At 42.9% G+C, this 24,342-nt stretch overlaps 1 pseudogene; it reads right to left on the bottom strand.

The window, feature by feature from the left end:
* Positions 1-23,802: 23,802 nt before the first annotated feature.
* LOC115836519 lies at positions 23,803-23,921 on the bottom strand (annotated as a pseudogene).
* Positions 23,922-24,342: the final 421 nt, after the last annotated feature.

The following is a 24,342-nucleotide window of genomic DNA, read 5'->3' as shown; positions in this document are numbered from 1 at the left end:
GCTCACTGCAAGCTCTGCCTCCCGGGTTCACGCCATTCTCCTGCCTCAGCCTCTCTGAGTAGCTGGGACTACAGGCGCCCGCCACCACGCCCAGCTAATTTTTTGTATTTTTAGTAGAGACGGGGTTTCACCATGGTCTCGATCTCCTGACCTCGTGATCCGCCCGCCTCGGCCTCACAAAGTGCTGGGATTACAAGTGTGAGCCACCACGCGTGGCCAGAAGATATGTTTTTACCATAGATCTTAGCAACTTCAGTATATAATTTTTTGTTTCCTTATTAAGTCAGGAACTTTCACATTTTTATGGAAAGGAAGCAGTTTTATGGCTTCTCTTTGGCATATCCAAATTGCCAGCATCACTACTCTTGTGCTTTGGGGACATTATTAAGTACAAAGGTGACCTGAACCCAAGCAACGGGATACTGTGACAGCTGATAACCAAGGTGGCTCCTAAGAGACTCATGGATGGGGCACATCTATAATGTGGATTTGCTGGACAAAGGGGAGATTCACATCCTGAGGAAGATGGAGCTGCACAGTGCAAGATTTCATCATGCTACTTATGATGGTGTGCTACTTAAAACTTATAAATTGTTTATTTCTGGAATTTTCCATTTAATATTTTCTGACTGCTGTTGACCATGGGTAACTGAAACCACGGAAAGTGAAACCAAGGTAAAGAGGGACTACGGTATTTAAGTGGACATTTCCTACAAACAAGGACATTGCCTTCGATAATTATTTGGCTGTTCCTGAATCATAACCTTTAGAATAAACTGGTAATAGTTAGCAAAACGTTTCCTTGAATTCTGTGCACTTTTATAGCAAATTATCAGACCAAAGGAGGGCGTCATGGGAACTCCCATTATGTAGCCAACTCAGCCAGAAGTGCAGGTGTTAACCTGGGACTTGTGACTAGCATCTGAAATGGGAGCAGTCTTGTGGGACTGAGCCCTTTAACTTGCAGGGTTTGATGTGGTCTTAGTCTATTTTGTGTTGCCATTGTGAAAGAAAAACACGATGTTGGAACCTCAACTCACTATGCCAAAGGGACAGTTAAGCTTGGAAACTGAGTTATGCAAAAAACAAACAAACAACAACAACAACAACAAAAAACAAACAGAAAAAACAACAAAAAAATTGCCTTTCTGTTTGTTCTTAAACCATCTATCTAGCTGCAGTGATCAAAGGCCATGTATCTCCCCAGGTAGTGCTTTCACAAATTGCTTACAAGGAAATTCCTTGTGGGCCCTCAAATCTTTCAGTTAACTAATCCTAAAACAGAGGTCTGTTGAATCTCATCCTGACAATACAAATTAATAGCTTATATTCACAGGTACAGGACAAGGACAAGACCGGAGCCATCCCTCCACCCACCCCATGACAAATGCATAATTGACTGATTCCTCTACTTCATGTTTATCTTATGTAAAATGTAGATTTACTGAGCATGAGATGAATGCATAATTGACTGTTCTCTACTCTGTTTATCTTATGTAAAATGTAGATTTACTGAGCATGCGATGAATGCGTAATTGACTGTTCCTCTACCTCCTCTTTTCACATGTAAAATGTAGATTCAGTGAGCACTAATCAAAGCCTCCCCAGAATGTACCTGCCTCATTGCCTACCCTCCCTCCTTTATTTCTTTCCTCCTTCACCTCTTGGTTGCTCTTTCTCCTTTAAATATTGAAGTCCTCAAAACTCTCTCAGAAAAGTCACAGATCACAGATGCTCCTGTGATTCATGGTCATTGCCCCCATCCCCTACAACCCAGGTACATCCTCAACTTTGGCAAAATAAACCTCTAAATTGATTGAGACTTGCCTCAGTCTTTTTTCGAGGTTGGGCATCTGCATCTGGTGAGGGCCTTCAGCTGCTTCCACTCACAGAGAAGGTGAAGGGGAGCCGGCGTGTACAGAGATCACATGGCAAGAGAGGAAGCAGGAGAGAGGCAGAAGGTGCCAGGCTGTCTTTAACAACCAGCTTTCACAGAACTAACAGAGTGAAAACTCACCCACTCCCCACCCCCAGGAAAGGCTATGATCTATTTATGAGGATGAACGAAACATTTCCTAATATACCAAACACCACCATATTTGGGATCAAATTTCAACGTGAGTTTTGGTGGGGACGAATAAACCACAGCAGATGTTAACTCCAGAAAATTAGTGTCAAAATTGAAAGACACTCAGTTGGTGTCTTTGCGGAAAATTGGAGACCTGCTTGGAATGGAAAAAACCCATATATCTGTTGTCAGAAGTGTTGAGGATAGAGAAAAACTGAATTGTTTTTCTTTCCTTTTAGGCACCCTATGCCAAACATGCATGCACTTCTTGCCTGCTGGGCTCTGAATTCTGCTCTGGTGCCCCCATCCCCACACCCACCTTGTCCCACCTACCTTACTCTGCCCCTCCTAATGGCTTTAGGGCTAAATTGTTTCAGGATAGGAAGGGGAAGGGAAAAGGAAGAAGAAGACGAGAAAAAAATCACTGATAAACCCACTCACCTAAAGCAACTACTTTTATTTTAGTTCACTTCCAGTCTTGACCTAGCATATATACAGACAGTCCCCAACTTACAATGGTTCAACTTACAATGTTTTTACTCTACGATGGTGCAAAAACGAGGCATATTCGGTAGAAATCACACTTTTTGAATTTTGAATTTTGGTCTTTTCCCAGGCAAGTGATATATGGAATGATACTCTCTTGTGATGCTAAGCCAAATCATCTAACACAAAGCCTATTTTATAATAAAGTGTTGACTATCTCATGTAATTTATTGGATACTGAAAGTGTTCTGAGCATGTTTAAGTAGGGTAGGTGATATGGTTTGGCTGTGTCACCATGCAAATCTCATCCTGAATTGTGACGCCCACAATTCCCATGTGTTGTGGGAGGAACCCAGTGGGAGGTGATTTAATTATGGGATAGGGTCTTTCCTGCACTGTTCTCATGATAGTGAATGAGTCTCATGAGATCTCATGGTTTTAAAAATGGGAGTTACCCTGTACAAGCTCAAGCTCTCTCTTTGCCTGGCACCATCCATGTAAGACGTGACTTCCTTCTCCTTGCCTTCTGCCGTGATTGTGAGACCTCCCCATCCATGTGGAATGTAAGTCCATTAAACCTCTTTTTCTTTCCAGTCTAGAGTATGTCTTTATCAGCAGCATGAAAACGGACTAATACAGTAAATTGGTACCAACTGAGTAGGGCACTGCTGAAAGATACCCAAAAATGTAGAAGCGACTTTGGAACTGGGTAACAGGCAGAGGTTGGAACAGTTTAGAGGGCTCAGAAGAAGACAAGAAAATGTGGGAAAGTTTGGAATTTCCAAGAGACTTGTTGAATGACTTTGACAAAAATGCTGATAGTGATATGAATGATAAGGTCCAGGCTGAGGTGGTCTCAGATGGAGATGAGGAACTTGTTGAGAACTGGAGCAAAGGTGACTCTTGTTATGTTTTAACCAAGAGACTGGAAGCATTTTGCCCCTGCTCTAGAGATTTGTGGAACTTTAAATTTGAGAAAGATAATTTAGGGTATCTGGCGGAAGAAATTTCTAAGCAGCAAAGCATTCAAAAGATGACTTGGGTGCTGCTAAGAGCAGTCAGTTTTAAAAGAGAAACAGCATAAAAGTTTGGAAAATTTGCAGCTCGACAATGTGATAGAAAAGAAAATCCCATTTTCTGAGGAGAAATTCAAGCTGGCTGCATAAATTTGCATAAGTAATGAGGAGCTGAATGTCAAGACAAGACAATGGGGAAAATGTCTCCAGTGTCAGAGGTCTTCATGGCAGCCCCTCCCATCACAGGCCCAGAGGCCTAGGAGGAAAATATGGTTTTGTGGGTCAGGCTCAGGGTCCTGTGATGTGTGCAGTCTAGGTACTTGGTGCCCTGCATCCCAGCCACTCCAGCTGTTACTAAAAATGGCTGAGGGGCAGCTTAGGCCACAGCTTCAGAGGGCGCAAGCCTCAAGCCTTGGCAGCTTCCATGTGATGTTGAGCCTGTGGGTTCACAGAAGTCAAGAATTGAGGTTTGGGAACCTCTGCCTAGATTTCAGAGGATGTATGGAAACACCTGGATGTGCAGGCAGAAGTCTGCTGCAGGGGTGGGGCTCTCATGCAGAACCTCAGCTAGGGCAGTGCAGAAGGGAAATCTGGGGTTGGAGCCCCCACACAGAGTCCCTAATGGGGCACTGCCTAGTGGAGCTATGAGAAGAGGGCCATGGTCCTCCAGTCCCCAGAATGACAGATCCGCTGACAGCTTGCACTGTGTGCCAGGAAAAGCTGCAGCTACAGGAAAAGCTGCAGACACTCAACACCATCTTGTGAAAGCAGCTGGAAGGGAGGCTGTAGTCTGCAAAGCTACAGGGGCAGAGCTGCCCAAGACCATGGGAATCTGCCTCTTGCATCTTTGTGACTCGAATGCAAGGCCTGGAGTCAAAGGAGATAATTTTGGAGCTTTAAGATTTGACTGCCCTGCTGGATTTCAGACTTGCATGGGGCCTGTAGTCCGTTTGTTTTCACTAATTTCTCTCCTTTGGAACAGCTGTACTTACCTAATGCCTGTACCCCCATTATATCTAAGAAGTAACTAACTTGCTTTTGATTTTACAGGCTGATATGGCTTGGCTGTGTCCCCACACAAATCTCATCTTGAATTGTACTTCCATAATTCCCACATGTGGGAGGGACAGGGTGGGAGATAGTTTGAATCATGGGAGCAGTTTCCCCAATACTGTTCTCATGATAGTGAAGAAGTTTCATTAGATCTGGTGGTTTTATCCGGGGTTTCTGCTTCTGCATCTTCCTCATTTTCTCTTGTTGCCACCATGTAAGAAGTGCCTTTTGCCTCCTGCCATGATTCTGAGGCCTCCCCAGCCATGTGGAACTGTAAGTCCAATTAAACCTCTTTTTCTTCCCAGTCTTGGGTATGTCTTTATCAGCAGTATGAAAATGGACTCGTACACAGGCTCATAGGTAGAAGGGACTTGCCTTATCTCAGATGAAGTGTTGGACTGTGGACTTTTGAGTTAATGCTAAAATGAGTTAAGACTTTGGGGGACTGTTGGGAAGGCATGATTAGTTTTGAAATGTGAGGACATGAGATTTGGGTGGGGCCATGTGTGGAATGATATGGTTTGGCTGTGTCCCCACCCAAATCTCATCCTGAATTGTAACTCCCACAATTCCCACATGTCATGGGAGGAGCCCAATGGCAGGTGATTGAATTATGGGGGCAGGTCTTTCCTGTGCTGCTCTTGTGATAGTGAACGAGTCTCATGAGAATTGATGGTTTTAAAAATGGGAGTTGCCCTGCACAAGCTCTCTCTTTGCCTGCCACCATCCATGTAATATGTGACTTGCTCCTCCTTGCCTTTTGCCATGATCGTGAGGCCTCCCCAGCCTTGTGGAACTGTAACTCTGTTAAACCTCTTTTTCTTTCCAGTCTTGGGTGTGTCTTTATCAGCAGTGTGAAAATGGGCTAATACAGTATACTAACGCAGTATTCACTAGAATGGCTAAAATTTAAAAGTTTCACCACACTGAACATTGGCAAAGGATATGGAAGAACTGGAACTCTGTACTGCTGGTAGGAATGTAAGATGATGCAATTGTTTTGAAAACATTTGAAACATTAAACACATTCCTCTCATATGAGCTAGACATTCCACTTGTAGGTATTTCCCCAAGAAAAAAGAAATCATATGTCCACACAAAGACTTGTACGTGAATATTAATGTCATCTTTATTTGTAATTGCCTAAAACTGGAAACAACAAGCAAATGTCCATCAGCAGGTAAGTGGATATGCTATGATACTCACATAATACTACACAGAAATAAAAAGGAATGAACTACTGCTACATGAAGCAACATGGATGAATCTCAAAATAATTATGCTTAGAAGACAGGCAAAAAGACAGACAAAAAAATCATACCTACTGTATGATTCCATCACTAAAAAAGTCCTAGAAAATGTAAACTAATTGGCCAGAAGTCAAATTAATGGTTACCCTGGGTCAGGGGCTTGTGCCAGAGAGGGATGGATGACAAAGAGACATAAGAAAGTTTTTGGGGATGATGAATATGTTGGTTATTTTGATTGTAGTGATATTCTTATAAATATATATATATGTCAAAATTCATCCAAGTACAGACTTTAAATATGTGTAGCTGATTGTATGTCAATTATACCTCACTAAAGCTAAAAAGGTAAATAAACAAATAAATGAACATAGTAACCTATATACTGTTTTTACACACTACGAATAACCAGTTAGAAAATATAAAGGAAAAAATGTCTTATTCACCATGCCTATACAACATACAAAACAATCTATAGTAAATTTAATAAGCAATGTGGTAGAGATTGTCTGGAAAAGCCTATGTAAGTCTTTGTGAAACTACCTTTGCAAAAACTATGGCAGTGAGAGAAGCCTAGCATGACTGATTCCATCTTGCTTCTGGCTGCACAGGCTGGCTGTCCCTGGCCATTCCTGGGCATAGGCCAAGCTAACCATGGGAGGAATTTAGTTTACAGTTTAACTTGAAGGCAACGATGATAACAGTCTCTCCCTAAAACGAACACCTTCCTTGCTCAGGGACTGAAGCTGCCTTTATAAAACTAACGAAAGACCACAAGATTAGGATTACTGGGGAGATAAATTCTGCTAAAATGTAGGCTTAGTTTCTATAATCCCTTACTGCTAAGGAGTCATGTGGCTAGAGGTCACAAGATTTGTGACTTCCCAAAGTGTTCTTATAGGTAACATCAGTATTGTAGAACCTAAGATTGGTCTTTTGAGATGTTTTTCAGACTTTTGGTTTCTTGTAAACAACTGTCCCCACCTGGACCTGTGAATCATGATTCAACCGGTCCCAAGGCCTCCATCCAGAGGCAGAATCAGTGCACAGGGACCCTTTTCAGCACCCCTATGATTTCATCCCCAGCCAGTTAGTGGCACTCATTCCCTAGCCCCCTGCCCACCAAATTATCCGTAAATACCCTAGCCTCTGAGTTCTCTGGGAGGCTGATTTGAGTAATAATAAAATTTCTGTCCTTCCACTTGGCTGGCCTTGCTTTAATTATACTTCTTCTGTACTGTAATACCACAGTCTTAGTGAATTGATTTTGTCTGTTCAGTGGGAAAGAGGAACCCATCAGGAGATTGCATTTGTAACCATTTGAATCTTTGAAAATCTTCAGAAAAAAACAGATTTGAATAAACAAGAAGACACAATATACTCATGAAGAGACTTAAATGGGTGTAGTGGATGCTTTGATGTGCCACTGAGATTCCCCACTTGGAAAGAGACCAAGGCATTCATTCCCTTTGCTGCTGAGAATGTTGGCTGCCAATGGCTCATAGCTCGTTTGTTCTCCAGGAATCTCCCTCAATGAAAGCCACCTCTCTTAAGCTTAAGGCCTCTTCTTGCTGGGTAGTTCACCTCTAGTGAGACTGGGGTCAATGGGGGGAAGGAAGTTTTTACAAAGGTCTGGGCTCCTTGCCTCAGTTTGGGACAACTATGAAGTTCCATTTTAGCACTAGAACTCTATCTCCATGGGATCAACTGCTTTGTTGTGACTTCATTACAGTTCAACGCTTCCTCTGCCTGATCCCACCTCCTTACTCCCACATATTAATCCCAAGGCTTCTTCCTAATAAATCTGCTTATACAAATCTCCTTCTGAATAGGCTTTCCAGGGAACTTGACCTACAACAAAGGATAAGGGTGTCAATTATACCCAAGTAAAAGTACACGTTTAATGCAATTTCTCATCAGAATAACAGTGAAATAATTTTATTAAGTGAAAATAGCTAAGAAATTGAGGGTAGGGGCAGGATAAGAACAAAATTGTACTTGAAAGACCAGAAATTTAATTTTATTATAAAGCTATGATAATTTAAACAGCATATTAATGATATGATAATAGAAAAACAGTCAATGAAACAGAAGAGAAAATACCATATTCACTATAAATAACCTCCAAGAGGACATTATCTTTCTGGAATTTTCTCTCTACTCCCATGACTTTTTTAATCCTGTCTCTTCCCTAAGGATATCGATTCCTTGGAACTGTTTCGTTTTTATTTTATTTTATTTTATTTTATTTATTTTATTTTATTTTATTTTTTGAGACTGGGTCTCACTCTGACATTCAGGCTGGAGTGCAGTGGTGCAATCTCAGCTCACTGCAACCTCTGCCTCCCAGGCTCAAACGATTCTCCCACCTCAGCCTCCCAAGTAGCTGGAACTACAGGCTCACGCCACCATACCTGGCTAATTTTTCTATTTTTTGTAGAGAAAGGATTTCACTGTATTGTCCAGGCTGGTCTCAAACCCCTGGGCTCAAGTAATCCTCTTACCTTGGCCTCCCAAAGTGCTAGAATTACAGGCATGGGTCACCACACCTGGCCTCCTTAGAACTATTTTTAATGGAAGCTGCTCATTCTCTCATATGGACACCAGTGGTGGTATTTGCATTCCCTCAACTCCCTAATAATTTTATTAGGACATTATTTTTACCTCCTCATACAAAATCACTTATTTTTTAGGTTCCAGCCATTTGATTACTCCTCCTTTTACTTTTCTCATTAATATTCTACCAAGTGAGCATTGTACTTCTACATTCATTGAGCACTTTAACACCTGGTTGAGTCTTTCTTCCCACCTTAGCCTCTACTACCATCTTAAATAAATTTAATATCTGCATAGGCAACACAGCTAATACCCTCGCCTCTTAATGCTTTAACTCAATGGCAATGAACTCCAACTTTCTTCTCCCTGAAACCTACTCCCATGGTCATAGTGGCCCCTTCATCATGAGGAATGGCTCTGTTTCTAAAACCTTAAACTCCAGCACATCCATGACGACAGTCTCCTCCCTTCCTCTTTTTCCACAACTTTTCTTCTTTTAATTGTATACCAAAAAGTATCTGAGCAGGTCTCAATCAATTTAGAGGTTTACGTTGTCAAGTTTGAGGACCATGGCCCGTGACATGGCCTCAGGAGGTCCCAAGAACATGTGCCCAAGGTTGTTGGGTTACAGCTTGGTTTTATATTTTTAAGTGAGACAGAAATTCCAATGCAAGACACAAATCAATACTTGCAAGGTATATATTGGTTTGGGACATCTCAAAATGGAGGGGAACGGGGGCTTCCAGGCCATAGGTGGATTCAAAGATTTCCTGATTGGCAAATGGGTGGAAGAGTTAAGCTTTTTGTGAAAAGTTGAGTTCATCATAAAGAAATGTTTGTGTTTATTTATTTATTTATTGAGATGGAGTCTTGCACTGTCACCCAGGCTGGAGTGCAGTGGCACGATCCTTCCTGGCTCACTGTAACCTCCACCACCTGGGTTCAAGCAATTCTCATGCCTCAGCCCCCCAAGTAGCTGGGATTATAGGCAAGTGCCACCACACCTGGCTAATTTTTGTATTTTTAGTAGAGATGGAGTTTCACCATGTTGGCCAGGCCAGTCTCAAACTCCTGGCCTCAAGTGATCCACCCACTTTGACATCCCAAAGTGCTGGGAGCCACTGTGCCTCACCAGAAATAACTGAGTTTAGATTAGGGGGCTATGGAAGCCAAGGTTCTTGTCATGTACATGAAGCATCCAGGTAGCAGGCTTCAGAGAGAATAAATGATGAACGTTTATTATCAGACCCTGAAAAATCTTAGACTCTCTGGGAAAATTCCTATTAAGGGAAGGAGATTCTGCATAGAATGCAAATTTCCCTCACAAGAGACAGCTTTGTGGGGCCATTTCAGAATATGTCAAAGAAATATATTTTGAGATAAAATACTTTGATTCCTTCAGGGCCTGTTATCTGTCATGTGTTGAACCTTGCAGTTAATTGGGGTCTCTCAAGCCTACCTGAAGTTTCTTTCTTTCCTTTCGAACTTGAACCCATGTGGTTTACAAAGGCCTGATCCCTATCTATTTGAGACAACTATAAAGTTTCATCCCAGCTTCAGAACTCCCCTTATCAGACAGGAATGATATAGCATCACCACAGGGGAATAAAAACTCCAGATAGCAGTTTCACATGACTAGAGGCTATGAGCTTAAGACCCTGAAACACCTGTGTGGATCAAGTGGGCTAAGACCAACTGGACCCAACATGGTGCTGGATTCGACCTAGGTTTCACTTAGATCCTCATTATATGCTCATTAACATGCTCAATTACACACCCACCAGTGCCAGAAGAGTTTTGGAAACACGCATATTTTGTGTAAAAATGCATGGCATGGCACCACAGTTCCAAGAAATCTACATCTTTTTCCAGGAATTTTCATGACTATTCCATACCTTGGTTAAAGAAACCCATAAAGGTAGCAGTCCCAAACTCCTTTATGTGCGACTCTCTCTTGAGTATGCCTGCACTCCCCTTTCTTGAGTATGTAATTTTCACTTGCAATAAATTTCCATACTTTCACTATTTTCTGACTTATCTTTGACTTTCTTCTCATGATGGTGTCAAAAGCCTGGACACTGGCTGGGGTTGAAGTCCCACCAGCGTTTGGGGACCTACCCTGGTATCACCTGGACTCACAGACTCTACTCTCAATTCCTTCCAGCCCATGCTCTGCAATGCTGCCAGAGAAGCCTGTCTAAATGATGGCTTTCATCAAGTTATTCATCTGTTAAGGCATTTCCTTATCACCCTCATCATGAAGCCTAAACTCACTGGTCTGGCACACAAGGCCCGCCATGGTCAGACTCCAGACTTCCCCTCTGACTGTTCCTCTTCTCACTCCTTGTGTTCCCACCATGATGACGTGCATAATGGTTTATGCCCTAATGAGTTGCATATCCTGCTGCCTCCACCTGGGAGACCTCCCCACACTCATCTCTTTGCAGACCTACTTCCCCAGCCAGCACTGATTACACCTCCCTGAAAATCTCCATTGGCCCTCATACATACCTAAGGTACTCGATGCTCTTTGTGGAAACTATTTCAGTGTTAGAGTCACCTACCAGACCGTTAACATGTCATGTTGGGAGTTGAGAGCGGCATCTTCGAAATTATATCACTGCACCTATCACACAGTATGTGACACAAAGCAGATATTAGACAAACAGCTTGGCTGAAAATAAGGAAGAATGCAAGGAAGAAGGCTTTGGGCTTGGATTCCAACAACCTGAATCCCAGTCCTAGCTCCATTACTTACCTGTTAAGTGACTGAAGGTGGTGATTTTCTTAATCTTTCTTTTCTTTTTTCTTTTCTTTCTTTTTTTTTTTTTTGAGAGGGAGTTTCACTCTGTTACCCAGGCTGGAGAGCAGTGGTACAATTTCAGCTCACTGCAACCTCCAACTCCTGGGTTCAAGTGATTCTCCTGCCTCAGCCTCTTGAGTAGCTGGGATTACATGCACGTGCCACAATGCCTGGCTAATTTTTTTTGTATTTTTAGTAGAGACAGGCTTTCACCATGTTGGCCAGGTTGATCTCAAGCTCCTAACCTCAAGGGATCCAGCTGCCTCGGCCTCCCAAAGTGCTGGGATTACAGGCATGAACCACCACACCTGACCAATCTTTCTGATACATATTTACTTCCATCTGGAAATAGACATAGTAATAGCTACTCTACAGGGTGGCTTTAAGGAGAAAATGAGAGAACAATGTGAAATGCACAAGATAGTTCCTGATATACAATGAGTCCTCTGTAACTTTCAGGTTTCCTTCTTGTCTTTCTTTCCTCCTTACCTTTTGTTTTCTTCCCCATCATTTGCTGTTTTTCCTGTTGGTTCTCATCTCCTCCTCATGCCTTTGGAACAGCAACAGGAAGAAATACAACTGACTTTGAGCCTAACCATTACCAGCTTCAAAGTGTTTTAACTCCCAGCCCATGACTCAGCCAGGGCTCACCTCATTGTTGCTCCACCTTAATAAATAGTTGACCTTTTAGCTCATCTAACAAGGAAGGGTTGCTAGAAACAAACTAAATGTACTCATCTGGGTGTGTCCTGGAGTCTCCCTAATGAACCTCCAAGAGTCTAAGCAATTCACTTAGCAAACCTTGGGGGGAAAAAAGCTGTGGAATTTCTATAACTAAACCCAACTCCATCCTCAAAAATATACTCAACACTGATGTGGACATTGAAATCCAGATGCTACTTAACATCATTTAATTTGTACCAATGGAAAATAAAGGGAGTATCACATTATTCCAGTGATTCAGAAAAGAAAATGGGTTGGATACAGAGAAATCACCAATTTGTAAATTTCAACCAGATTTAAGCTTATGTCAGAGTTTCCTGGATGCTTATTTTGCCTAAGAACATGATTTAAAGCATCGACCTGTAGATTATATCCTTACATACAGACAAGAATGACATTGAAGGCTTAACATGGAAGAAAAAGAAGAAGCAGGAAAGACAGTAACTAGAAGTGACCTAGAATAATAAAGCACAAAAGAAATTTAAGGAAACAAAAGGGTAGAAGAGACTCATCAGTAATTACAGCAATTCCATAGGGAATACAATCCAGTTTCCGTTTGACGTACTAGAAAACTGAGGCTCAGAGAGATTATTAAATAACATATCCAAAGTCACACAGGGAGACATTAGTCACATCAAGTTTCCAAACCAGGTCTGTCCAAGTCCAAAGCCCATGTTATTTCTAGTCTTTCAGGTAATCTCAAAGAAAGCATAGTAAACACATATAAAATGAATCCACCAGGTTGCCTAGGGTTTATTTAGCTTTATTCATCATCACCTGGCAGAGAAATATTTTGGAACATTCAAAACCATTAGGGGAAGACTCCCGTTTCCAGTCCAGTGTGTAAGGAGCTTGGAAGTCATCACTCTGTCCTAACAAGTAAAAAGCTGAACAAACTACAATTCAACAACTCTTCTTGGGTCCATCAGAGGATTAAGGTCACAGGTCAAACTGCTTGGAGAGACAGACAGGCAGGTACAGAGAACCACAGCTTACTCCAGGGGAAACTCATGAGCAGAAACTTCTGCAGAAACAAGTAGAGAAACCTGAAGTGTGAGTAACAAATTGCTGGAGACTCAGAGTGGACAAGTCGAGAGTAAAAAGCTTCAAGGGGGTGTCCAGTCTTAGAGGGGAGCACTCCCACTTTTGTGAGTTTTAACTCCGGTGGCTCCAAGCGGTTCTCAGAGTGAAGATCAAACGAAAAAAAAATCGCCTCATGCTTCTAGAAGGGGAAGAGAAAAGAAACCATGGTGAAATATGTCAGAACACTCTGTTCTTCACAAGGTCTGCCCTCAGGAGAACCTCTTGCACCAGAGCCTAAGTGACCTGGGAAAGGGAAATACCCAGCTCTAGCTCCCTCTAGCCATCCTGTTCCTCCTAAGGGGGGAAAAGTGAGAAGCACACTTGAAGTGCACAGTCCAGAGGTACAAGCTTACTAAAAGACTGAGACCTGTTCATGGGACCATAGAGCACTTGCCCTCCCTCCACACCTTACCACCATACCACTAAAGGTCAATTTACAGCAGGTTTTTTTTTTTTTTAAACCCAGTATAGCACATCCACTTTCAACAAAAAATTGCAAGGCACATGAAAAGGCAAAACAAAACAAAAAACAAACAAACAAAAAACCCCTCACAGTTTGAGTATACAGAATGAGCATCAGAACCGGGCTTAGGTATAACAAGGTTGGCATTATTTGACCAGCAATTTAAAATAACAATGATTAATATATTAAAAATAGACAGTATGTAAGCCACACCCTGGCTTGTAAAGCTCTTTGTGAGAAGGTAATAATTCTTTGCATGTCACATTTCAGCTTACAGCGAGGTAATACCAATATACATACACACTTGGGAAAAGTGAGCAAGAAAAGAAAATGTGGCTGGGTGTAGTGGCTCACGCCTGTAATCCTAGCACTTTGGGAGGCGGAGGCAGGAGGATTTCTTGAGCCCAGGAGTTCGAGTCCAGCCTGTGCAAAATATTCTGGCCATTCTGGCAGCTGATTAGGTGGTGCCCACCCAGATTAAGGGTGAGTCTGTCTTTCCCAGACCACTGACGCAAATGTTATTCTCCTTTGGCAAGACCCTCACAAACACACCCAGGATCAATACTTTGCATCCTTCCATCCAATCAAGTTGACACTCAGTATTAACCATCACATATACCATTGCAGATTTAATTTGCATTTCCTTAATGACCAGTGATGCTGCATATCTTTTCATCCTTCTGGCATTTAATATCATTCTACAACATTATGATTGAAGACTGCATAGTGTTTCATTTTAGAGGTATCACAATTTAGTTAACCGATTCTTTAGAATAGGACTTTTCGGCTGCTCATGATTTCTCTTTGGCTATTATAAATTTTGTTGAGATAAATATTTGTATAATTAAATCTTGGAGTTACATCATTGACTATTTAGACTAAAATTCCTAGATTTCCAATCTGCCTTCTTGTTTCAGCTCTCATACTGTGTGCTTATTGTATTTAGTTTTGTCAGAAATCGAACTTTCTAGTTATTTCTACAAGATTTTTATTGATTCAATTGGATTTTGTAGGTACACAAATAAATAACGTATAAGTAATGATATTTATTTCCTTTGAATAATCATGTCTTGGTTCCTTTTTTCTTTATCCGATTTCGTGGGTGAGAACTTAAATAATAGTGGTGTCTGTCTTTTTGCTGACTAACATAGTCGATTTAGTATCAAAATAAGATATCAGCATTATAGTATTAATTCTTTTTTTTTTTTTTTTTTCTTGAGACGGGTTCTCACTCTGTCGCCCAGGCTGGAGTGCAGTGGCACAATTTCGGCTCACTGCAAGCTCCGCCTCCCGGGTTCACACCATTCTCCTGCCTCAGCCTCTCCGAGTAGCTGGGACTACAGGCGCCCACCACCACGCCCGGCTAATTTTTTGTATTTTTAGTAGAGACGGGGTTTCACCGTGGTCTCGATCTCCTGACCTCGTGATCTGCCCGCTTCAGCCTCCTGAAGTGCTGGGATTACAAGCGTGAGTCCGTGCCCGGCCGTATTAATTCTTTAAGTAGACTTATATTCCATCCTAATTTGCTATGATTTTGTTAAGAAGTTTACCTTTAAAGTAGTTATGTGTCATTTTTCACAATTATTTAAATAATTATGAGTCTTACCTTTCCCCTTTTTACATATAAAAATAGAATCAAATTTATAAACTATGGTCTGATTTTTAAAAGTGAACTTAGCCTTTTAGAGTGAGCAACTTGCCAAGTGTTTAATATCATTCTACAACATTATGATTGAAGACTGCATAATATTTCTTTCTCTTTTCTTTCTTTTTTAGACAGAGTCTTGCTCTGTTGTCCAGGCTGGAGTGCAGTGGTGCAATCTCGGCTCACTGCAACCTCTGCCTCCTGGGTTCAAGCAATTCTTGTGCCTTAGCCTCCCAAGTAGCTGGGACTACAGGCATGTGCCACCACATCCAGCTAATTTTTGTATTTTTCATAGAGTCAGGATTTCACCATGTTGGCCAGGCCAGTCTCGAACTCCTGGCCTCAAGTGATCCGCCTGCCTCAGCCACCCAAAGTGCTGGGATAATAGGTGTGAGCCACTGTGCCCTGCCTGAAGGCTGCATAGTATTTCATTTTAGAGGTATCATAATTTAGTTAACCAATTCTCTATTACAAGACTTTTAGGCTATTTATAGTTTCTCTTTAGCTGTTATACATTTTGTTGAGATAAATATTCTTGTAATTAATTATTGGGGTACATCTCTGCCTATTAATTTAGGTTAGAATTCCTGGATTTCCAATGGTAGGTCAAGGAATCTGAACATTTTTCAGGCTTTTGATTATTCACTATGACTTTTCTCTCAAGAGAGCTAGCGGATATTTGCATGCTTACCAACATTCTAATCTATTCTGATGATTTGATAGGTGATTAATGCTATTACAGTAACCTGTATTTGCCTTTGAAAACACTGAATATCTTAAATGTGTATTTTATTTTTATTTTCTGTTTAAATGCTTTATTTACTTTCTGTCTTTTATTGTATGTTCAGTTGGTCCTCATTATTTGTGGATTCTGTACTTGCAAATTCACCTACTAACTAACATGTATTTGTAACTTCGAAATCAGTCAATACTCACGGTGCTTCCATGGTCATACTCAGGTATGTGCAGAGTGGTGAAACATTTGGGTAACCTGACACCCATGTTCCCAGCTGTGGTGGACCAAGACAACAATCTGCCTCTTGTTTCAGCTCTCACACTGTACACAAGGACCCTTTTTGTAGTCTATTTAGTTCCATATTTTTTTTTGCATTTTTGTGCCTTTTGTTGGTGATTTCATTGTTTCAGACGGTCCCTAAGCATAGCACTGAGGAGATGTCTAGTGTTTCTCAGCACAGGAAGGCTGTGCTGTACCTTATTGCGAAAATACATGTGTCAGATAACCTTCACTCAGGCATAAGTTATAGTGCTTTTAACCATGAGTTTAAGATTAATGAATCAGCAACATATATTAAATAAGGTGTCTCCAAACAGAAACACACATAAAGCAAGGTTATGTACTGATCAGTTGATGAACATATGACCAGAAAGAGGTATATAAGCATGTAATGCTGTTTTTTGTTTTTGTTTTTGTTTTTTTCCATCTAGGAGCAATGGCTCAGTATTTGCAGAGTCATGTTTTAGTGACTTTATACAACATAACTACCATAGGCCGGGTGCAGTGGCTCACGCCTGTAATCCCAGCACTTTGGGATTACAGGTGCACACCACCATGCCCAGCTAATTTTTGTATTTTTAGTAGAGATTGGGTTTTGCCATGTTGCCTAGGCTGATCTCGAACTCCTGGCCCCAAGTGATCCACCCATTTTGGCCTCTCACAGCGCTGGGATTACAGACATGTGCCACTGCGCCCAGCCCAGAATATTTTCATAGGTGCTATGACACTTGTATTCTCTTTAACAATGCTCTGATGGGAGGTCTGCCCAGCGTCCTTGGTTTCATATAAACAGTAGGGATAGATGCTTTAGAAATCTCCTCGGATCTTAAGGTGGGGAAGCTGTCAATAGAAATACCCATCACCAGTTCGGCAGTGCATAATTCTGAGAGGAAAATGGGGACTGTTAAAGCTACGGTTGGTGGAAGAGAGGGAGGGACATTTTACTTTTGTCCATTAAAAGTAAAATTTTAATGGTTAAGGGGTAGTCTTTTATACCTGGCTGTGTTTGGGCCAGTTTCTACACCTGTAGTTTTATGTGGCAAGATCATGATGCTGCTGCCTGGGACATCAAGCCCAAACCCCTGTCACCCCATCCAGGTACCTGTTTTCCCAATTACCATGTGAAAGCTGGGGGTGGGACCTGGGAAGGGGAGGTTGTCTGGAGGATAGCTCAGTGCTTCTCACTTAGATTATCTGTGCTCCAATCTATATGAACTTGCGCCTTGAGGCTAGGATGAGGAGGCTGCCATAAGATAAGAAGAGTTTACAGAGCCAGTTTTTCTAGTCTTGGAAGGAGAACTTGGGACATTGACATGGAGAATGGTAATGGCAGGCAGATCAGTCGTGATTGTGCTGGTGGGCAGGGGGTGGCTGTGGGGCTCTTACGTCACACTGCTTTTTACCCAGAGACTTGGGTGTGCTTCTGCATACAGAAGAACAGCACTAGGACCCAGAGAGCCGGTCCTAAGCATCACAGAATCCCAGTCTCTTCAGCAATGGCTCAGCCAACATGGGCCCACATGAGGTCATGAACCATTGGTTTAATGGCTCTGTGCCACTTGTAAGCCAGCAGGCAACAGGAGGATATTATGACCTCTGAGACCTGGAGCTCAGTACCAGATGGCATATTTTATCCTGGCCCGACCCTGGGACACCATTTCTAGTGTGCCACTGTTTCTGAGACCTGGGGTTCAGTGCCAGATGGTATGTTATGTCCTGGACCTGCTTGGAACACCATTTCTAACATGCCACTCTTTCTCTCACCATGGGATCCACCCCTAGCTGTATGAAAGATACTGTTGCGCTACCAGTTAATTGAAGTTGGAGAAGCACAAATCCCTACTCTTAACCTCTCTGTGCTTACAGCATGATATCTGTGAAGAATGCAGGTCTTTCCCAGCCTTAGCTTAGAATGGAATTGACATCTGTCTCTCTTTCTCTCCCTGTCTCATCTCCTTTCTCTCCTACATTCTAACCTGCTGAGTCTTTATTTTCCTTAATCACCCTATATTAGCCTTGGAAATGACAGATATGTTGATGGTGAACGTGGAGGCCCTGATATCCTTGCTCCAGATGTCAGAACCCTTGGCCTGATGTCGGCAGCTGCAGCAGCACTGGTTGTTTTGTTTGCCCTTCCAGATCCACTCTCCATCCTTCTCTACTCTGTCTGTGCTGTGGGAGGCTGACCCCATCTGTTTACTTCAGTGTAGCACTAGAGCCTGCAAGAACCAATTGTATGCATCTCCTCCTAACTCCGTGTTTGGTGACCGTGGTAGGAATATTTACACCATGGACATTGGCAAACACTACAAGTAAGCATGCATGCACACATACATGTCTCAGAGCTTGTTGTTAAATATTTATTTACCAGCCAACCACTGGGGCAACATCAGTATATTCCTGGCCTCTGGCTTCTGCTTGGGTTTGGCCACTGGGTGGTACTTGCAAGGAGTAGAATAAAGCATGGTAAGAGAATCTACTCTCCTGGCCTCCCTAACACATTCTCAGATTGGCTGAATCCCTCTCCAAAGGCTTCAGCTGTGGTCAAGCACCCACTCCATAAACCCATCCTCTCTGGATTCTGGATACTCCTTCCCTTTCCTTCTTGACATCTGTATTAGGCCATTCTTGCATTGCTATGAAGAAACACCTGAGGCTGAGTAATTAATAAAGACGAGGTTCACAGTTCTGTAGGCTGTTACAGGAAGCATGGTGCTGGCATCTGCTCAGCTTTTGGGGAGGCCTCAGGAAGCTTCCAATCATCACTGAAGGTGAAGCGAAGCAGGCATCTCACATGGCCAGAGAGGGAGCAAGGGGTGGTGGGAGGTGCCACACTTTAAGAGAGATCTTATGAAACTCACTATTGCGAGGACAACACCAAGCCATAAGGGATCTGCCCCCATAACCCAAACATCTCCCACGAGGCCCCATCTGCTACACTGGGGATTACATTTCAATGTGAGATTTGGGGGGACAAATATCCAAACTATATACAAATCTATGGGTGGTAATGGATCCAGATGCCATAGGATCTCTCCCTGGGTTCCCTAAACCCTACCTACATCAATAGCCCCATACATAACACTCTTCTTTAAAAACTCATCTGAGTGGGTATTAGCTGGTTCCTTCTGACTAATACAAAAGCCGGGCATACTCAGTCTAGTAGGAATGACTGCTGAGTGCATTTCCTGTGTCTGCATATAGATGCTAAATTCAAGAGCTGCAGTTTTCAAACTCTCTCTTACTTTTATTTTTATTTTTATTTTTTTGAGACAGAGTCTCACTCTATCCCCCAGGCTGGAGCAGAGTGGTGCGATCTCAGCTCACTGCAAACTCTGCCTCCCAGGTTGAAGTGATTCTTTTGCCTCAGCTGGGATTAGAGGCATGTGCCACCACACTAGCTAATTTGTGTATTTTTTAGCAGAGACAGGGTTTCCCCATGTTGGACAGGCTGGTCTCAAACTCCTGACCTCGAGTGATCCACCCTCTTAGGCCTCCCAAAGTGCTGGGATCACAGGCATGAGCCACCACACCCAATCTGCAGTTATGATTTCTGATAGAAGTGGTATCTCTAATTTGTCTCTTTCATTTCTCCAATATCCAATTAATCAGTTCCTTTATTCCTTCTGTTAACATAACTGGTGGTGTTTAGTTTTCCAAGCCAGACCCTGGCCAACATAGACTCCTTGAATCTTCAACATGGACACTAGGTTAACAGCATCTGATGTCTCAGATGGTTAGCTAGTACCTATCTTGAGAAAGAATCAGGGATCACAAGCGAGGGTTTGTGACTATCAAAACTTAGTAAGATTGCCAGGCACAGTGGCTCACACCTGTAATCCTAGAACTTTGGAACACTGGGATGGAAGTATTGCTTGAGCCCAGGAGTTCGAGATCAGCCTGGGCAACATAGTGGGATCTTGTGTCTACAAAAAAATTTTTAAAATTAGTCAGGTGTTGTGGTGTGTGCCTGAAATGGTTTGGCTGTGTCCCCACCCAAATCTCTTCTTGAATTGTAGTTCCTATAATCCCCACGTGTTGTGGGAGGGACCTGGTGGGAGGTAATTGAATCATGGGGGTGGTTACCACCATGCTGCTGTTCTCATGACAGTGAGTGCGTTCTCATGAGATCTGATAGTTTTATAAGGGGCTTTTTCCCCTTTGCTCAGCGCTTCTCTTGCCTGGCACCATGTAAGATGTGACTTTGCTCCTTGCCTCCCGCCATGATTGCGAGTCCTCCCCAGCCGTGTGAAACTGTGAGTCAATTAAACCTTTCTTTTATAAATTACCCAGTCTCAGGTATGTCCTTATTAACAGCATGAGAAGAGACTAATACAGCACCTGTACTCCCAACTACTCAGGAGGTTGAGGCAGAAGGTTCACTTGAGCCCAGGGGGGTTTGAGGCCACAGTGAGCTGTGATTGCACCACTGCAATCCAGCCTGAATGACAAAGTAAGACCTCACCTCAAAAACAAAACAAAAGTGAGCCCCTCAAAACTTAGTGAGACTTTCATGTTTGTGTGCTTTTCCCCTTGTTTTAAACATCTCAGTTACAACTGTATTGTGCCCTTGCAGTGATGCTTAAAATGAAATGGCCTCAGAGTTTGTCTTTAGGAGAAGTGAGAAAACGGGGGACTGGCTTAATAACCAGCAAGGGAAGTGAGGTGGGAACACTTTCCTTTTTATTAACCTCTCTCAGAGATCTAGCATTTCCTTTCCTTATGCATATAGGCTAAAAATAAGGAAAATCACAGTAGTATTAGCAGTACATGCAACTCTGTTACTATGCTTTCATAACAGAGTTGCTGCAGGTATTTCAAGGGTGAGGGGCAGAGGTGGTCTTGGATGGAGAAGCTCCCCATGGGGAAGAGGGAGGGGGCAGCACTAAAGAGAAAATAAAAGTGGTTGAGGTCAGACGTGGTGGCTCACGCCCATAGTCCCAGCACTTTGGGAGGCCGAAGCAGGCTGATCACCTGAGGTCAGGAGTTCAAGACCAGCCTGGCCAACATGGTGAAACCCAGTCTCTACTAAAAATTCAAAAAAAAAAATAGCTGGGCATGGTGGCACATGCCAGTAATCCCAGCTACTTGGGAGGCTAAGGCACGAGAATTGTTCAAACCCAGGAGGCGGAGGTTGTACTGAGCCAAGATAGCACCACTGCACTCCAGCCTGGGTGACAGAGTGAGACTCTGCCTCAAAAGCAAATAAACAGGTGGGGCACAGTGGCTCACGTCTGTAATCCCAGCACTTTGGGAGGCCGAGGTGGGCAGATCACGAGGTCAAGAGATCGGGACCATCCTGACCAACATGGTGAAACCCTGTCTCTACTAAAAATACAAAAAATTAGCTGGGTGTGGTGGCACGCGCCTGTAGTCCCAGCTACTCAGGAGGCTGAGGCAGGAGGATCACTTGAACCTGGGAGACGGAGGTTACAGTGAGCCAAGATCGTGCCACTGCACTCCAGCCTGGTGACAAAGTGAGACTCTGTCTCAAGAAACAAACAAATAAAACAAAGCAACACAAAGCAAACAAACAAACAAAAAACAAAATAAAAACAAAAATGTGGTTGAGTTCCTGGTACTAGGGCAGGGAAGACAAGAAGAACATGGAAGCTGGGCCTGAGGAATGACTATGGGAATTCCACAGGAAAAAAAGCTTTGGTGCCCTTTAACCCAGTGATCCTGCTTCTGGGAAGCTATCCTAGGAAAATAACCCAAAAGGAAAACTATCCAAACCCTCAACTCCTTCCGGCCTGTCTGGCTTGTGGGTACAGATGAGAACCCATTAACATTGATGCCTGTAGTCCACATATTCACTGGGTCAACCACATAACTGGAGGAACTAAGCCCTTGCCTCAGAGTCCCTCCATCAGTTCTTGGAGGTCTCTGCCAGTGTCCTGCACGTGGGCAGGACCAAGTCTCCTTCTGCCCTGCTCCAGCCTGCTTGTGGGGTCCTCAGCCATTAGCAGGTTGCCCCTCACTCTGCCTCTGCTGCCCCACCTGCATGAAAATGCTACTTATGGGCCATTTTTGTATTTCCCCAACTCCTGGCTACTGTGGTTTTCACGCCTGGACCAGGAAGTAACCCATCTTTGCCCCAGGCCTCATAAGACCTTTCCTCAAAAAGACAACTACTCCTGCCCTTCTCTTCTCTCTAAAAATGATGAGTACCACTGTCTGAGGTCAGCTGTAGAACAAACCCAGCATCGTCCATTTTTCTTGCCGCCCCCATCTCTCTCCCTACTAGGCCAGAATCAGCCAATGCCCATTGCATATCATCTTGTGGAAAGAGGTGCCTGAAAAATTGCCAGTACTTCACCTTCAACCTTCTTTTAGGCTCCCAGACTCTTTTCCAGAGTGGTGATCTGAGTAAGGCACTAAACTGTTCATTGTAGCATTAGGTCCAACAGTGAAAAACAGAAAGCAATCTAAAAGGATACAATTTGAAAAGTGACTGGGTGAATTATGCAGTAAAACCTCTTGTGAGATATACAGAGCCAATAACAATTGTGAGGACCCCATATAACATAAAAAAGTGCTTAGGATTTAATTGTAAGTGATAAAGAGAATACATTTTACTGTACACGACAATGACTTTAGCTACATAAAAATGATACATGCCAATGAAATGAAACGAAAATGAACTTGAACCAACAAAAAGCAGTTCAACTTGGAGTGTTAATAGTGTGGGACAAATTTTTCCTTTCCTTTACTGTCCTATTAGTTTATTTATAATATCATGTATTTAATAAGAATAAAAAATTATTGGAAGAAAGTAATAAAAGGCTTGATCCTGCTTTGAGATCTCCTTTGAACATAACTCACGTTGTATTTGAGCTGGCGGGGGGGATGGGGGTCACCCTGACCAGGGATATGAGGTTGACCCTACTATTCTCTCTGGTAGCATTTCCAGCTTGAATTTCTAGAAGCTGTACAAAGGTGCTTCTTTTCTGCAGTGGCAACATATAATCCCAAGGCTTCAGGAAGGAAGAGTAATCATGCCTCACTGTGGAGTTGCCTTTAGTCCATTTGGGCTGCTATAACAAAACAAAACAAAACAAAACAAAACACGTTAGAGTAGATAATTTATAAACAACCAAAATGTATTTTTATTTTACTATTTTTTTTGAGACAGAATCTCACTCTGTTGCACAGACTGGAGTACAATGGTAGGATCTTGGCTCACTGCAAACTTCACCTCCTGGGCTCAAACAATCCTCCCATCTCAGGCTCCTGAGTAGCTGGGAATACAAGCATCACAATGCCTAGCTAATTTTTTTGGTATTTTTTTGTAGAGACAGGGTTTCACCATGTTGCCCAGGCTGGTCTCTAACTCTTGGCCTCAAGTGATCCTCCTGCCTTGGCCTCTCAAAGTGCTGGGATTACAGGTGTGAGCCACCATGACTAGCCTAATAACAGAAATTTATTGCTCATGGTTCTGGAGGCTGGGAAGTCCAAGATCAAGGTGCCAGCAGATTCAGCACCTCTGCTTCAAGATGGTGCCTCTTATTCCATCCTCACGTGGTGAAAGGGTCAAAAACACATCCTTTAGCCGCTTTTATAAGGTCACTAATCCCAGTTATTAGAGCAGAGCTCTTATGACCTAAAAAGTTTCCAAAGGCCTCACTTCTTTTTTTCTTTTTAAGCCTACAGCACCCAGTATTCCCAGGCAGTCTCCCATCTAACGACTAACCAGGCTTTATCTTGCTTAGCTTCCAAGATCAGATGAGATCGGATGCATTCAGGATGGTATAGCTGTAGACAGCCCCACCTATTTATACCTTCACACTGGGGGTTAGGTCCCAACATAGGAATTTTTTTGGGACACCAACATTCAGACCACAGCAGGAATGTTGGAGACCAATGAGAACATTGACATTTGATAATTGCCCTCTTCAAAACTGGCTGACTTCCTGCAACTTGAGGGGGTCTAGAAGACAAAGGAATCTGACTGATTGTTGAAGCTAGTGCTCTTTTGCAGATGCCATCACCTGTGTGTTGTGTGAACTTGGTGTCTGTCCTCTTGGAGTCAGCTACTAAAACTTCTCATCCACACTGCTGGCCCCTGAATCCTGGCTAACAAAGCCTTACCCTATGGACAGGAAGAGAAATGAGAGGCAACGCTGCCCAGCAGCTGGGCATTGGTGATGACTCCAAGCCCTACTTCTCTTCCACCTGCTAGGG

Source organism: Nomascus leucogenys, chromosome 8, assembly GCF_006542625.1.
Source record: "Nomascus leucogenys isolate Asia chromosome 8, Asia_NLE_v1, whole genome shotgun sequence".
Lineage (NCBI taxonomy): Eukaryota > Metazoa > Chordata > Mammalia > Primates > Hylobatidae > Nomascus > Nomascus leucogenys.
The sequence above is the reverse complement of the archived record's forward strand: the minus strand, read 5'-3'. Positions and strand labels throughout refer to the sequence as shown.